The sequence below is a fragment of the Rhinoderma darwinii genome (assembly GCF_050947455.1).
Source record: "Rhinoderma darwinii isolate aRhiDar2 chromosome 2 unlocalized genomic scaffold, aRhiDar2.hap1 SUPER_2_unloc_55, whole genome shotgun sequence".
Lineage (NCBI taxonomy): Eukaryota > Metazoa > Chordata > Amphibia > Anura > Rhinodermatidae > Rhinoderma > Rhinoderma darwinii.
This window is the reverse complement of record NW_027461724.1, coordinates 1111415-1127847: the sequence shown is the minus strand read 5'-3', so window position 1 is coordinate 1127847 and position 16433 is coordinate 1111415. Positions and strand designations below refer to the sequence as shown.

General features: G+C 47.0%; 2 non-coding genes across 2 annotated transcripts; both read right to left on the bottom strand.

Annotated features, from left to right (window-relative positions):
• Positions 1-5070: 5070 nt before the first annotated feature.
• Positions 5071-5263, bottom strand: LOC142679716 (U2 spliceosomal RNA). Its single transcript, XR_012852883.1, has one exon. It is a non-coding gene; the product is annotated as a U2 spliceosomal RNA (small nuclear RNA).
• Positions 5264-11832: 6569 nt separating this feature from the next.
• Positions 11833-12030, bottom strand: LOC142679693 (U2 spliceosomal RNA). The gene has a single exon (XR_012852873.1). It is a non-coding gene; the product is annotated as a U2 spliceosomal RNA (small nuclear RNA).
• Positions 12031-16433: the final 4403 nt, after the last annotated feature.

The window sequence follows — 16433 nt, the reverse complement described above, 5'->3', positions numbered from 1 at the left end:
AGTCCACTTCAAAGGGATAACACCCGATGAAGCCCTCAAGTGATATACCGACCACTAGAAGTCCACTTCAAAGGGATAACACCCGATGAAGCCTTCAAGTGATATACCTTCCACCAGAAGACCACTTCAAAGGGATAACACCCGATGAAGTCTTCAACCATGTACCTTTTTTGGGGGACGCATACCCCCGATGCGACCCCCCCACCATTTTGTACTGACTGGCCTCAAGGACTCCCCCCGCCACAGCGAAACAGGCCTTGACCACCTTAAGCCTGTGAGTTCCGCCACACCACCACCGCCCTTTCTATTCCTTCTGCTATCGCCAAGCTCCAAAGATCAATGTCAACCTCGGTCAGATGAACCCCATCACTCCTCCAGAAGTTCCCCACTCCTGACTCCAAATCCCTGTGCCGCACGCAAATGCCCCCGTTTTTTGCTACAAAACGGGACACCGCCCGATTAACTTTAATGCGAGCCTTATTGACTCTCTCCACTGACCTAGCCAACCGCCAATGTTTCCTCGGGACTATGTCCGACCACACTATCACCAACTTGGGATAAGAAACCCACAAACACAACATATCGTGTTTGATGTCCCGCACCAACTCACGAAAGGGGCGGACTCCTAAGTCATTCCCACCCACGTGCAACACTAAGACCTCCGGAACCCTATCAAGCCGGGCATATATCTGGAATTCCGCCAACACCCTGCTCCATGACATACCTCTAAATCCCAGCCAATGCACAACCGCATCCTGTCGCGGAATGCGCAATTGGCGACCGTCCGGGCGGACGTCCGCCCTCAAAGTCCCCCAGTGCACGTAAGAATGACCCAGCAACCACACCAAACACGGAGGCGAATCTGAAACAGAAAACAATTAGACACCACCATATAAAACATTTCTTTAAGCGTTAACAACAAACCTCATAACAAATGGGGGCGGACATAGGACTTAAATCTGTTGGACTCCCAACGACCAATGCGCCGAACCCCTTCATCATCCAACCCCCAGCGCCCCGCTTCAGTTGCTGCGCCAATCCTGAAGGAATGAGATGAATATGAGCCCGCCGCGACACCAACCGCCGTCAAACATTTTTTAAATACAGCTCCAAACTGAAACCTGGACAAAAACGACCCGTCCACATGACGTAACAAAGGCAAATCTGGAGGCCCCGCTCGCGGCTTAAAACCCTGCATGCACTCTACTGGGCACATAACCGACCCCGGAAGGGCGAACAAAACTATCAGCTTACCCTTCCCCAATTGGTCAGTTTTTGAGAAAAAACCCCGCCTCCCAGGCGTCCCCTAATCAGTACAAAAGTGCCACCAACCTGTCTCAATCCGTATTGACGTCACCCAACTCTCTTACCCACTCCTCCCACTGCCTCCAACAAGCAGAATAAGCACTCCACGTCGTGCGCGCCAAAGACCTTTTTACCAGTTGTTCTACGGGACCGAGACCAGATCCCAAAGATGTTCCGGACAAGCCAAACCGAGCCGTTCCGCTCCCGGTGCCAATTGCCGAAACCGGTTCCACCGCGAGCGAGAAAGAGCATCAGCGATACAATTCCGTACTCCCGGCACATGCACCGCCACCACCCACGCGTTCAACGACAAACACACCAACACTAAATGTCGCAACAATTGAACTACCGGAGGAGAGGACGCCGTGATGTTATTAATGGCCAGCACCACCCCCATGTTGTCGCAGTAAAAACGAACTTTCTTATCCCTGAGCCTGTCCCCCCAAATGGTCGCCGCCACCACGATGGGGAACAGCTCGAGCAGGGCCAGATTCTGCGTGAGTCCACTGGACACCCAACTAGCCGGCCATTGACCTGCGCACCACGGACCTCCGCCGTAAGCCCCCAAAACCGCCCGCCCCAGCCGCATCCGTAAAAATATACAAATCACTCGTATCCTGCGCTGGGGCCATCCACAGCGAGCGACCATTGTACTGGCCCAAGAAGTCATCCCAAACCTGAAGATCAGCTCGGTGCTCCTCCTTGAGCCGCACAAAATGATGCGGCGCACGCACTCCCGCCGTTGCCGCCGCCAACCGTCTACCAAACACCCTCCCCATTGGCATAATCCGGCAGGCGAAATTCAACTTCCCCAGCAGCGACTGAAGTTCCCGCAGCGTCAATTTCTTCGGTCTACAAGCCCGCCGTACCTCCAGCCTCAAAGCACCCAGCTTCTCCGCAGGGAGACGACACTCCATTGCCACCGAATCTATTTCAATTCCCAAAAAACAAATCGTCGCTACTGGGCCCTCCGTTTTTTCTGGCGCCAAAGGGATCCCAAAATCCCTTGCCACCTTCTGTAGTGCATAAAGCAAATTACCGCAAACCGGCGAACCCCCCGGCCCCACGCACAAGAAATCATCTAAGTAATGGATCAACGAGTCGACCCCGGATACTCCCCTCGTTACCCACTCCACGAAGCTACTAAACGCCTCGAAGTATGCACAAGAAAGGGAACACCCCATCGGAAGGCACCGATCCACATAAAAAGCCCCATTCCCAAAAACAGCCCAACAGCCGTTGGCTTTCTGAATGAACTGGCAACAACCTGAACGCCGCCTCGATGTCGGTTTTTGCTAGCAGCGCGCCCGGGCCCGCAGCCCGCACTAAACCCACCGCCTTATCGAAAGAGGTATAAACTACGGAGCACAACTCGTGATCTATCCCGTCCTTTACCGACGAACCCTTGGGATACGATAAGTGTTGAATTAAACGAAATTTTCCGGGCTCGCGCTTAGGAACAATACCCAACGGGGACACAACTAAATCTTTTACTGGCGAATCAACAAAAGGCCCCGACATGCGACCCAACGAAACTTCTTTTAACAATTTGTCCGACACGACCTTGGCATGCAAGTAAGCCGATTTTAAATTCCTCCGCGTAACCGGCACCTCATAAGGAGGCGGAGGAATAACAAAACCCACACAAAAACCCCTCGTAAAGCAATTTAGCCGCCGCCCTATCCGGATACTCATTTAGATAAGGGGCCATCTTTTCCACCCTCACCGGTGACACCCCCTTGACCAGCCGCGGAGGACTGGTTCCCTGACCTCTTTTTACGCATACATTTTGCCGCCCCGTGTGATGCACCATTACACTCGGAACACACGTGCTTGAACTTGCACGTGGCCCCGAACTTACACTGGCCTTCATTAAATTGCCAGCAAAACCCCGCCTTTCCCCCGCCGCCTTGTCCAACCTGACTAGACTGGCCTCCTTGGCCGGCGCTCACGGGAAAGGACTGCCTAACCGGAGCCGTAACCCGTAACCAGAGAGCAATATCCTTCTGGTCCCACCGAATCGCCGGCCGAACCGCTTTCCGCTGACGGAATTGCTCATCATATCGCAGCCACGCCTGACCCCCATACGCCCTATGAGCCTCCCCAATGGCATCAAAATAACAAAACAACGCCGAACAATTTTCCGGCGCCTTTTCCCCTATCACACTGGCTAATATGGCGAACGCCTGCGACCAATTGACGAACGTCTGCGGGATAAGCCTATACCGCCGCCGTTCCTCCTCGTCCTTTTTACTCTCGTCCCGCTTGCTCTTATCTAAATTAAATTTAGCGAGCGGCAAGAGAGAAAAAATCTCAACATATTCGTCCTTCCAGATCCGCTCCCGCACCTCCTGCTTTAAATGCGCCCCCAACGGACCTTCGAAACAAACATACACCTCCCCACGAGCACGATCATCAATACGCACCCGATCGCCATCTTTTTGCGCCTCGGTCTGTACCGACACTGCGACCGCCTCTCTAACCGCCGTCACGGGCCGCGCTTGTAACAATCCCACGTCCCTGGGACCCTCCCAAACTACCGCCGGGGATACTTCCGTGACTACCGGCGCCACCGCCCTATCTAGGCGCCCGACCAGCTTTCTCAAGCAACCCACTAAATCTCCCAGACCCGCGCCATCACGCCCGCCCGCGCCACTACCGGCCACCGATGCGACGCTAGCAACCCCCCCGCCGACACCCGACATAAAAATCGCTGGATATGACAATGATGGAGTTATACACTCACCGGGCTGCACAGGCGCTGTGTTCCCGTCAGCCGGACCATCCTGACCTCGACGATACGCGTCCAGTTCACCTTCCTCCAGCTCCTCTCTCGCAGACGACTGGCCATCCCACCGACATCTTCGGAACGGAGATGATGAAGCGCTGACCGATGGGCCGGCAACCTGCCGCCCGACCGCTGGAACCCAGACTTCCGACCGGACCTGCTGCCTCGACGTCGCTGTAGATCTAGGCGTCCGTCTCGATGATCCTGAAGAAGCCTGCCCCCTGGCCGGAACATCACCAGGCGGGGCGGCCGTACCTTGTCCTCCGAATCTTCCATCCGATGGGGGAGGGGTGACAGGGAGCCCGGCCTGCGACTCCCTGCATACCGCCGAACCCCGTCGCGGCTTGGGATTCCTGCCAGGACGCAGGGCCTGGGAAGAGGCGGTCCTCCCAGCTGCCTGGCCTGCAGCGTCCGTGATCGGGCTCCCTCTGCGACGCCGTGTCCGCGGGACCGCCTCAGGACTGAGGCGCTCTGGAGGTCGAGACCGCCGGGAGGGACGAGTCGACCCGGCCTGCATCGCCGTCACCCCCGGCAACGCTCTCTGCCTGCTCCGGACAGGAGCAGTTGTTGTCGACTCCCCCCCCGCCGCCATGCTAGGAAGGGGGCCGGGGGAGGGGAGCCCGTCTCCTGCAACAGACCCCGAACGCCGTGCCTGACGTGGCAACACGGCGTCCGGGATCCTTGCTAATGCAGCCACGGTCTCCTCCAGCCATCCGGGACCGTGGTGCACAGCAGCAGCACGCAGCTGCTCTAACAACCCTGCCTCTGCCATACTGAGTGAGCGCGGCAACGGGGAGCTTGTCTCTCCCTGTGTTACTTCTCCCGCTGCTTCCGGCTCAATGCCGAAAAACAGCGGGAAGCCCAGCAACGGCCCCCTGACTCCTCCTTATCCCTCCTCCTCACTCTCCCTCCAACTCTCCCTTACCTATTAACCCTTTCCCTACCAGGGAGGTCATGGAGGCTTCCCCTTAAGCCCTGCAGGCTGCGTCCAGCCTCTTCTGGAAATACTGCAATACCAGGTCAATGCGTGGAGTGGACAGAGCAAGCTCTATTTCCATCTCCCTGTTCTAAAAATCCATTTAATATATGGTCCCCAGATAGGGGACGTATCAGATATTAAACTGATAAGAACAGATTTTTTTGAGTTGACTACCCCAACAAAGGAGGTAACCGTTTATTTAAAATTTTGAACAAATTTACAATAAATCAATACATTTCAACAAAAATTTACATAAATTTACAATCATGGTTTTTTTAATACAGATAAATACAAATTGTCAAATAAAAACAATTTATAAAAGGGCACTTGGTGGCATCATATTATGGAACTCCATTCACTTAAAAACCATTTTCTACATAAAACAGGAGAGAGTTTTTTATCTAAAAGAAAATATTTGTACATTTCATTAAGACAAATGGCTAAAACATCTTCCACAGCTAAAACTTCACACTTAAATAATAAAATGTTTCTGGCCGCCCACAGAGCTGCTTTTACGCAGTTGGTGATCTTCCATGCCATCATTTTTCGAGTCTGTGTTGGGCATTCCAGGCATCCATATAAAACGCCATCACTTGTGTATCTCCGAAGTCCTGTAATCTTCTGTACCAAGGGGAGGATTCTTGTCCATATCAATTTCGCGAAAAAACATTCCCAGAATAGGTGGTAGACTGTCTCGTCATCTCTACATCCTCCCCTTGGACACGCAGCCGAGTTGGTCAGTCCCCTTCGATGCTGGAATGCCCGGCATGGAAGACACTCGTGGGCACAGCTCCAGGCCAGATCTTTCTGTGGGTTAAAAAGATATTTAGCGCTCACCATCTTCCATATTTCTTTACATTTTTGTTCATTAAAATTACTGATGGGAGCTACTAAAACATTTTCTTTTATCTTTTTTAAAATTCCTTTACTATTTTTTACTTCGTTAATATTTTTGTCTTTTAAGTTAAAAAGGTTTACAATTTTTTCTAACATTTTATACTGGCCAGAAAGGTTAAAAGCATATGGGGAGCTTAAAACCGTGGAGAACCAACCGTTCCTCCTCATAAAATAACCTGTGTTAAAACGTATAAAATATGACCAGTAATGTTCCTTAAAAACTGCATTAAGACATAAAGTAAAAAATTTTATTAAAAGGAATGCTTTTATATCGGGGAAATCTTTCCCCCCCATTGGTTTGGGTAATATTACCTTCTCTCTCCTGAGCTTTTCCATCCTGGAGTTCCATAAAAATGTGAAACATGCTTTAATTATTTTTTTCAATAAAATCTCAGGGGGAGGGAATACCATACTTAAATATAATAAAATAGGTAAAATCACCATTTTTGTAATTAAAACCTTTCCCTCCATTGTTAACTTTCTCATGTTCCACATGCAAATTTTCTGATTGACTTTTTGTGCCACCAAGTCCCAACTGGTAAAACCATTATTTGACTCATTGAAGGAGACTCCTAAAATTTGTACAGACTCTGACACAGGGACTGGAATGTCCATTAAAACCATTTTGCCGATATTTAAGATGTTACTTTTATTAAAATTGACTAAAAAACCGGAGGAGCAACAGAATTGGTAAATCTGTTTAAAAGATTTCTGTAATGACAGGGTGTCCCTGCAAAGGACCGCGACATCGTCCATGTACCCCACCACTTTAGCCTCTAGTCCCCCTCCGCCCGGCAGGGGGACTCCGCTTATCTGCTTATCCTTTCTTAACCTGCAGAGTAGAGGCTCGATCGCACAAATAAAAAGTAGTGGGGACAAGGGACACCCCTGCTTCACTCCGGAATTTAAAAGGACATCCTGTGTCTTAAAACCCTTTACTAAAATTTTGCTAGTACAATTTTAATAAAAGGCCTTCAGAGACTGTAAAAAACCTTCCGGTATACCCATTTTTTCTAAAACCTTAAAAAGATAAAAATGTGACACTCTATCGAAGGCTTTCTCGAAATCTATAGATACAATTGCCATTTTACCTCCTCTCTCTTTCGTGTCACTGATCACATCTTTTAAAAGGTTTAAATTATCCCATATACTCCTCCCGGGTATCCCACAGACCTGATTGGAGTGTATGATCTGGCCTATCACTGCTTTTAATCTGTTCGCACATATCTTCGCCATTACTTTGTAGTCAGAGTTTAGCAAAGTGATAGGCCTCCAATTTTTAATGTCTGTTTTGTCCCCCTTTTTGTAAAGCAGGGACACCTCGCCTTTCTTCCAGGACCCCGGGAGGGCTTTTATTCTAAAAACTTGGGTAAAAAGGGGGTGGAGATCCTCTTTTAAAATACCATAAAATATAACATAGAATTCTATAGGTATACCGTCAGGGCCAGGGACTTTACCTGTTTTAAAACTCTTTGTAGTTTCTAAAATCTCCTGTTCCGTAATATCCTGTAATAAAAACACTTGGGAAGCAGGATTTAAAACAGCATCCACCTCCTTCAATGAGTCGTTCATAAAATCAACATCAACATGTTTTGTATTAAAAAGATCCGCATAAAAACCATGCACCTTTTTTAAAATGTTTTGGGTATTTGTTTCCCCATCTATCTCATTTAACAGGGTATGCTTATCATTTATTTTCTTGAAGAAGTACCTGGAGCAGGTCTCATTTTCTTCAAGATGTTTTACCTTAGAGCGAAAGATTATCTCCTTTCCCCTCTGCTCCAGGCACTGGGAGATTTCTTTTTTAATTTCGGTGATCTCTTTCTCCACATGCATACCCTGTTCTCTGAACTTGTATTGGGTCTGCAGACGGGTATTTAAATTAGCATAAAATTCAAATTTTTCTTTTGCTTTCTTCATCCCAGCTTTAATAAAAAAATCTCTTATCTTTATTTTCATTTTTTCCCACCAGGAAACAATTAGCATATTGGGATGTCTTACCCGTCTGCTGCCCTTATAAAAGGTGATAAAATCGGATAAAATTTGCGGATCCTCTAAAAGGGATACGTTTAATTTCCAGGCTTTCTTCGGAGTTCTCCTTTGATCGTTCAAATTAACTTTAAAATATAAAAGTTTATGGTCAGAAAACACGTTAGAATTAAGATCACATTTAAAAGGCAGTATTTGATAAGAGCAAAAAATAAAATCAATCCTGGAGCTGCAGTTTACATTGCTCCAGGTGACGCCGTCCTCTTCAGGTAGATCCCTATTGCATTTTTTAAAAACATCAGTAAGTTTAAAATCCACTGTAATATCTTTTAAAATAGACGGGGTTTTATCATAATTTCGACTTACTGAATTAGAGAACCGGCGTTCCCCCTTTAAAATACAATTAAAATCACCAGCTAAAATAAGTGGTTCTGAATCATTGATAAAAAGGGGTAAAATTTCTAGCATTTTTGCTCTTTCCTTCTTGTCTGTAGAACCATAAAAGTTTAAAAACTGCCATCTAACACCGTTTATAAAAGCTTTGACCATTAAAATTCTGCCTGGTAAAATTTCATAAAAACTATCAATTAAAACGTTCCCTTTGAATAAAATGGCGACACCTGCGGCTTTTGATTCATTAGACCCGGACCACACTGAAGGTCCGAGTCTCCAGTCTTCCTCATATTTTTTATAATTCATGCGGTGAGGTATGCAGCATTCCTGTAGGAAAAACACTGAGGCGGTAAAAACAGAAAGGTAGTTAAAAAGGGCAGCTCTTCTTGTCTGTGAGTGCACGCTTCTTACATTAAAGGAAAGACCACATAACTCAGCCATGAGGAAAAGGGAGAGAGACAGTCTATTTTTATCTTACCCGAGGAGGCCTCAGCAGTCCTCCGCGTCGCCAGACACCCCACTCGAGCTCTCATCATCATCTTTCCTCGAGTCAAATGTGCGCATCGATGAGGTTTGAGAGGAAGTCCCGTCACTCAGCTGACCCCCCTCACCTAAGGCACTTCTTGAAAATGGGTCCCAGACGGACTCAACGGGTAAAATTCGGCAATCTCTGGCAGCGTCCTCCCCTTCTATAGGGGCAGGAATCGCGCTTCTTGACGTCTCAGGGACCACGCTTACCTCGGAGGCAGCTGTCCCTATATCCCCCAACTGTCTGGAAGGGGGGGGACCTTTAGCTGTCGCTTCCGGGGGCACGTCAGCTGGTTTCCCTGCCTTCAACCTGGCAGGTACTCCCATCGGCACCCCCGCTGCCACCTCCGAGTACGCCCTACGTCTCTTAGTGAGAGCTGCCGCTCCGCCCGGGACCTCTGCCTCAGGTACAGGCTGACCCAGCATCTCTTGCAGGCCAGTAGGATCAGCTTCATCCGAACTACCCTGTGCCCCAGTCTCCTGGGGGGGCTCTTTCGTCCGCTGATCACTGGCTCTGCGTTTTTGTCGCCTCTGCTCTTTAGGGTCACCTGTTTGGGGGGGTCTGCTGGAGGTATCCATATCATCTTGCTCGCCTACTTGGGGTTCCTCTCCTTGTACAGGGGTGATCTGGCCTGCGGGCCGCTCGGGACGCCTTGGCCGGTCCTCGGGTTGTTCCGACTCTTTAGATCTGTGGGGACAAGTAGCATACAGGTGACCAACTCGGCTGCAAAAACGGCACCTTTTCCCCAGAGGGCAAGTTTTGGTCTCGTGCTCAGAGCTGCCGCAGTTCCTACAGGTGCTGTCACAAGACTCCTTGGTGTGACCGTACTTTTGGCACTTCCTACAGAATGGAGGCATCCCTGAAAAATAAAAGTCTCCGGCCATATCACCTATTTTAAAATGTGCTGGCGGCAACATTATCCCTCCTGTAAAATTGGCATCTTTATAACACGTTACATTGAATCTCCACTTTGAGGTCCATACACCAACCTCGTTCATTACTTTGCCAATACATTTCACAGTTTTAAAATAAGGGAATAAAAAGGACATCACTTCTTTTAAGTCGGCAAAAGGGCAGTACATCTTTATAACTATCATTTTAGTGATGTCCATAACGTGCTCATAAAAATCAACACCGTCCAGTCTCGGGTCATTTTTTACCGTATAAGCCGCCAGCAGATCTCGGAATACTCCATTCTGTATGAAAGTAACGTCGTATGTCCTCCTTCTTGGGTAATCCTGCACCGCCAAAATTTCTCTCTTCTGGATGTTGAAGATACCAACAAGTACGGTCTCCACCACGAATTTTAAGCCGCAGGTCGTCGCCTTCTCCTCCGATAGCACTACACGAATTGTGTTTTTAATCCGGGCATAAGCCGGTATCTCACATGGATCCTCGTCCATGGTGAGTAAGGTTTTTTGAAATCGTTACGCTACTCCTTAGTAGGCGCAACTTTGGGCGCAACTCCCCTTTTCGGCCGAAGCCTACACAGGGGTATGTGGATCGCAACCCGTTGCTCAGGACTAAGCCTCTCTCCCAAATAGCAGCACGGGGGTGAAGTCCAGGCGAACCTGGACGATCCCCCGAGGCCGAGAGAGAGGGTACCTGAGCACCTCCTAACCAAGACCAGGCAGCACTGACTACAAGTAATCAGAACTACACTTGATCTCAGCCAGAAGGCCGAGAAGCGATAACCCGAACGGGCCGCGCGTTGACCGAGCCTGCCCAATACTGCTGTTCACCCCTTGCAGCGATTCAGCCTACTCCTAGGCAATTCCATGGGGCCCTGCAGGCTCACACACACTCACAGCTACTAAGCGGGAGGTGAATAAAGGCCGGAGAGGAAGCAAGACAGGATTTGCTTCTTTTGCTTGCACCACAATGCAGTGCTGAAAGAGGAGGAATCGACATAAAAACGCCTTCCTGGCAACGGGCAAATGCCCTCCTGCCGTGCAAACACTGGCAGCAGCAGCAGCAGTAAGTGCATGCCCACTGCCACCCCTTCTCCTTTCACACCTTGTATCAGCTTTAATCCAGTCCAGTGCTGCCTGCTGAGCAGCACTGACCAACACTGCCTGGGCCCAGGCTTTTATCTCTGAGGCCCCATTATGATGTCAGAAAGCTGGCTCTGGCTCCTGAGGTCTCCACTATGACACGTGCAAAGTTCCGTCTGAACTTTATATAAGACGGTGCGGCTCAGTCAGTCACTCAGTGTTGCCTGAGAGGGCAACACTGCAACAGCCGGCCCCCAGGCTGTCTTTTTTTTGCACAGCTAGTTGCCTCCAGGAGGCCACAAGAGGGAGACATGGGACTGCAAAATGGAAAATAGGCATCCACCAACTTTACAGACAACTTGTTCTCCTTGCTCCTACAACCTCCATCCTTGCACAGTTTGTTATTCTTCCAGGTAACATAGTAACAAATCCAAATTGCTGCTCTCTTTGTAGGCAAGCAAGGGTTTGTTGCAACTGAAATTCTTACTTCTTCTTGAAATGTAGGGACCACAGTACATTCCATCACATCCATCTAGTGTACACAGGTAGGTCCATTGTGACGGGCGGGCGGGCGGGCTGGCTGCTTTAATGGCTGTTTGCTGTTCCCCTACTCCACTCCACTATTTGACTATGGTGCTGCATCAATCAGTGGCTGGCTCAGGTGCAGCTCTTTAACCTACCTAGGAGGGAGGGCGGAGAGAAGACAAGGAAGGTGAATGAGCTGTTCCAATGTGAAATGCCGGAAACACAGAAACACAGACGACACAAAACAAGAGGTGGCAATGTATTAATTAATTGCATTTAATAAATTAGCTCATTATCACACATGACTGTACAAATGCATTGTCCAACAGGTGTTGAAATAATGGGATTAAAAGGGGAGATCCCATCCGAAAGACAAAAACAATGGCAAACACAAAAAGCACTTTTGGAATCTGATTTTAGTAAACACATAAGGAAAGGGTGCACCGGTCCTGGAAATACTGCAATACCAGGTCAATGCGTGGAGTGGACAGAGCAAGCTCTATTTCCATCTCCCTGTTCTAAAAATCCATTTAATATATGGTCCCCAGATAGGGGACGTATCAGATATTAAACTGATAAGAACAGATTTTTTTTTCAGTTGGCTACCCCCTCGCGGGGGTGTCAATGATTTATTAATAAAAAATTCAATTTTACAATAAATAACATTACAATTACGTCAAACATTTTCACATTGTTACAATAGTAAAATCAAATTACATTATTATTTATAGGGGGACATGGTGGCAAATCTTTATTTATTGGAGTTCCAGTCAGTCACAAACCATTTATTTAGAAGGGTGGCATTTGCTTTCCTGTCAATTAAATAATATAAATGCATCTCACTAAAACAAAGACCTAAAACATCATCCGTTGTTAAAACGTCGTGTTTAAAAAGAAGGATGTTCCTGGCCTTCCAAAGAGCTTCTTTAGCGCAATTCATCGTCTTCCATGCTATTGTCTTCTGATTCGCGGTCGGGCATCCAAATTGTCCATATAAAATATCATCGTAACATAAGTCCTTCAGGTCTGCCATCTTTTCCATAAGAGGGAATATCTTTTTCCAAAAATGTTGTGCAAAGTAACATGTCCAAAGTAAATGACGCACTGTCTCCTCAGCCTGGCAGCCTTCCCTCGGGCAGACGGCAGACCTCGCGAATCTTCTTCTGTATTGGAATGCCCGGCATGGAAGACATTGATGAATGCAGCTCCAGGCCAGGTCCTTCTGTGTGTTAAAGAGATAAAATATGTTAGACATTTTCCAGATAAAACCACTGCGTTTTTCGTTAAAATTGTCTATTCTGCTGACCGCATCCTCTCTTTTTAGGTCGATTAAAAGCTTCTTGCTATTTTTAAGATCATTAATACTCTTCCCTTTTAATTTAAATAAAGCAACTATTTTTTCTAAAATTACGTATTGTGGGGGTAAATTAAAAGCATAAGGTGAGGTTAAAATAATCTGGAACCACCCACACCTTCGCATAAAAAACCCTGTATTATAACGTAAATAAAACGACCAATAGTGCTCTTTAAAAAGGGAATTAAAACAGAAGCTAAAAAATTTTAGTAAAAGAAACCTATTAAAATCTGGAAAGTCTTTGCCACCCTTTGGTTTGGACTTCATCACGATTCCTCTCTTTAATTTCTCCATTCTGGAACTCCAAAAGAAAGTAAAACAAGCTTTGGTTATTTTTCTCAGTAAAACCGTGGGAGGAGGGAAAACCATACTCAGATATAAAAGCAGGGGTAAAATGACCATTTTAATAATTAAAATTTTTCCCTCCATAGTAAGCTTCCTCATATTCCACATACATATCTTCTTGTTTACTTTCTGCGCCACCATGTCCCAACTGATAAAACCATTGTCGTACTCACTGAAGGAGACTCCTAAAATTTTAATATTATCCGACACAGGAACTGGTATGTCACTAAAAACCATGCTTCCTATGCTTAAAATACTACTCTTGCTAAAGTTTATCTTAAAACTGGAAGCACAGCAATAAAACTCTATCTGCTTGAGGGCTCTCTGAAGCGACCGGGTGTCCCTGCATAAAACCGCTACATCATCCATGTACCCCACTGCTTTAGCCTCTATGCCGCCTCCCCCTGGTAGGGGGACTCCACGTATCAACTTGTCTCGGCGAATTGCGCATAATAGAGGCTCTAACGCACATATAAAAAGCAGTGGGGACAAGGGACACCCCTGCTTCACCCCAGAGTTTAAAAATACGTCCTGTGTCTTAAAACCATTTACTAAAATCTTACTTGTACAATTTTTATAAAAGGCTTTGATGGATAATAAAAATCCTTCAGGTATACCCATACGCTCTAAAACCTTAAACAAATAAAAGTGAGAGACACGGTCAAAAGCTTTTTCAAAGTCTATTGATAAAATTGCTAAATTATTCTTCCTAGACCTCGTGTCCTCAATCACATCTTTAATAAGGTTAAGATTGTCCCAGATGCTGCGGCCTGGCACCCCACATACTTGGTTGGAATGTATTATGTGGGGTATTATGGCTTTCATCCGGTTCGCACATAATTTAGCCATGATCTTGTAGTCGCTGTTTAGAAGGGTTATTGGTCTCCAGTTCTTTAAAACTGCGATGTCACCCGTCTTGTATAATAGGGAGACCTCACCCTTCTGCCAGGACTTAGGCAGCATCTTGGATTTAAAAACTTCTGCGTATAGTAAAAACAAATCTTCTTTTAAAAGATCATAAAATTTTACATAAAACTCACTGGGTATACCGTCCGGACCAGGAACTTTACCTGCTTTAAAACTTTTAACTGTTTCTAAAATCTCCTGCTCCGTCAGGTCCTGCAATAAAAAATTCTGGGAGACAGGGTCTAAAACAGTGGTAATCTCCTTCAGTGAGTCACGCATAAAATCACGATCCACAGTCTTAACATTAAAAAGGTCAGTATAAAACTCATGAACTTTACTTAAAAGACCCTGTACATCCGACACACCTTCAATGTTTTTGATGACAGCCCTTTTGTTGTTGATTTTTTTAAAAAAGTACCTGGAGCAGGTCTCGTTCTCCTCTATGTTTTGAATTTTTGAACGAAAGATTATTTCTTTACCTTTCTGCTCCAGGCACTGGGCTATCTCCTTTTTGAGGTCGGTGATGTCGGCTTCCACTTCTATTTCATTGTCTCGCATTTTGTACAGGGTCTGCAGACGGGTGTTTAGTGTATTAAAAACAGCATATTTTATTTTGGCTTTTGCCACACTCTTTTTAATAAAAAAATCTTTTATTTTACTTTTCATCTTCTCCCACCATGCACTGATGGGAGCTCTGGTATCTCTCACCCGCCTGCTTTTCTTGTAAAATTCAATAAAATCGGTTAAAACCTGTGGATCATCTAAAAGGGAAACATTCATCTTCCAGGACTTCTTACAAATAAGATTATTAAGATCACGCTTCACATAAAAAGATAAAAGCCTATGATCTGAAAACACGTTGGTTAAAACTTCACATTTAAAAGGCAGTAAGTTCTCATTACAAAATATAAAATCTATCCTGGAGCTACAGGTGGCGTTGCTCCAGGTAACGCCGGCTTCCTCTGGACTGCTCCTGTTACATTCTTTGTAAACATCTTTTAAATTAAAATCGCTCACCATATTTTTGAGCAGTCCAGAGGTCTTATCGTAATTTCTGCTTGTAGCACTTGTAAGCCGGCGTTCCCCTCTCAGGATACAGTTAAAATCACCTGCGAGGATAAAAGGCTCAGTTGTGTTAATAAAAAGAGGTAAAACTTCTAGCATTTCTGCCCTCTCATTTTTATCAGGTGAGCCATAAAAATTTAAAAACTGCCATTTCACACCGTCAATAAAAGCCTTAACCAATAAAATACGTCCTGGTAAGATTTCTTGAATAAAATCAATTAAAACGTTTCCCTTAAATAGAATGGCGACCCCTGCTGATCTGGACTCGTTTGATCCAGACCAGACGGATGGACCATATTTCCAATCTTCTTTATATTTGGTGTACTTCATCGTATGGGGAATACCGCACTCCTGCAGGAAAAAAACAGAGGCTGCCAGGCAAGATAAAAAATTGAAGAGAGCAACCCTTCTTACTTTAGACTTGGCGCCCCTCACGTTGAGGGATATTCCCTTTAGTTCAGACATTGTGGAGTTTTGAATGCGTATTTGATTTTAAAATAATAAATAGTAGCGGTATTTTAAAATCACACATTTTCTCCACCAGCAATACCAAATATCTCACTTGGGCTCAGATACCCGCCCCCGTCCGAATCATTTGTCAGGAGGGAGAACGAAGGAGAGGAACTACCTTCGCTGAGGGTAACGCCAGCAACCAAACTTCTGCGTACGGGGAGCCCAAACTCATTCGGATCTCCCTGGGTCTCAAACGGTTGACCGTCTAGGTCGGGTGGGTCCCCTAGGGGGCTCGCACCTCCCCCCTGGGACCGTGCAGGCCCTTCTGGAGGGGGAGGTTGCGCACAAGGTGGGGTGTCAGTTTCCACGGGGGGAACAGTGCCCGCCCTCCTCACCAGTCGCGGCGAGGAGGGGGTTCTAGGAGGAGCCGCATCGTTTTTCACCGTTGTGTCCATCTGCTCCTCCCCTGTCTCCCCCCTACTGACTCTGGCTTGCCTCCCTTTTTTACGGGGACCCACCGGCACCTCGTCCTCTTCCTCCGACGAGGATGCCAGAGACCCAGGGCTTGGAGCAGGCCCGGCACCCCCTGAGCAACCAGCCTTCTGGGATGCCTCAGTTTTTCCGGCCTGCTCCTTTTCCGCCTTCCGCTTAGTCTGCCGCTTTTCCTTCGCACTGGGCTCCCCTTTATCCTCCAAGGTTGCTGGCTGCGAGGTACCTGTTTTGGCTCCAGTCCCTCGCACCTTTGAAGCCCAGGTACCTCTCTCCTCTTTCGTGTGGCTGGTCTGTTCCTCTCCCTGGGGACGGGTTTGGTCCGCTGGTGGAGCACGTGGGGGCGCTCCGGGTTGCTCATCTTCTTCGCCTCGGTACCTATAGGGGCAAGAAAAATACAGATGACCAGTTTTCTGACAAAA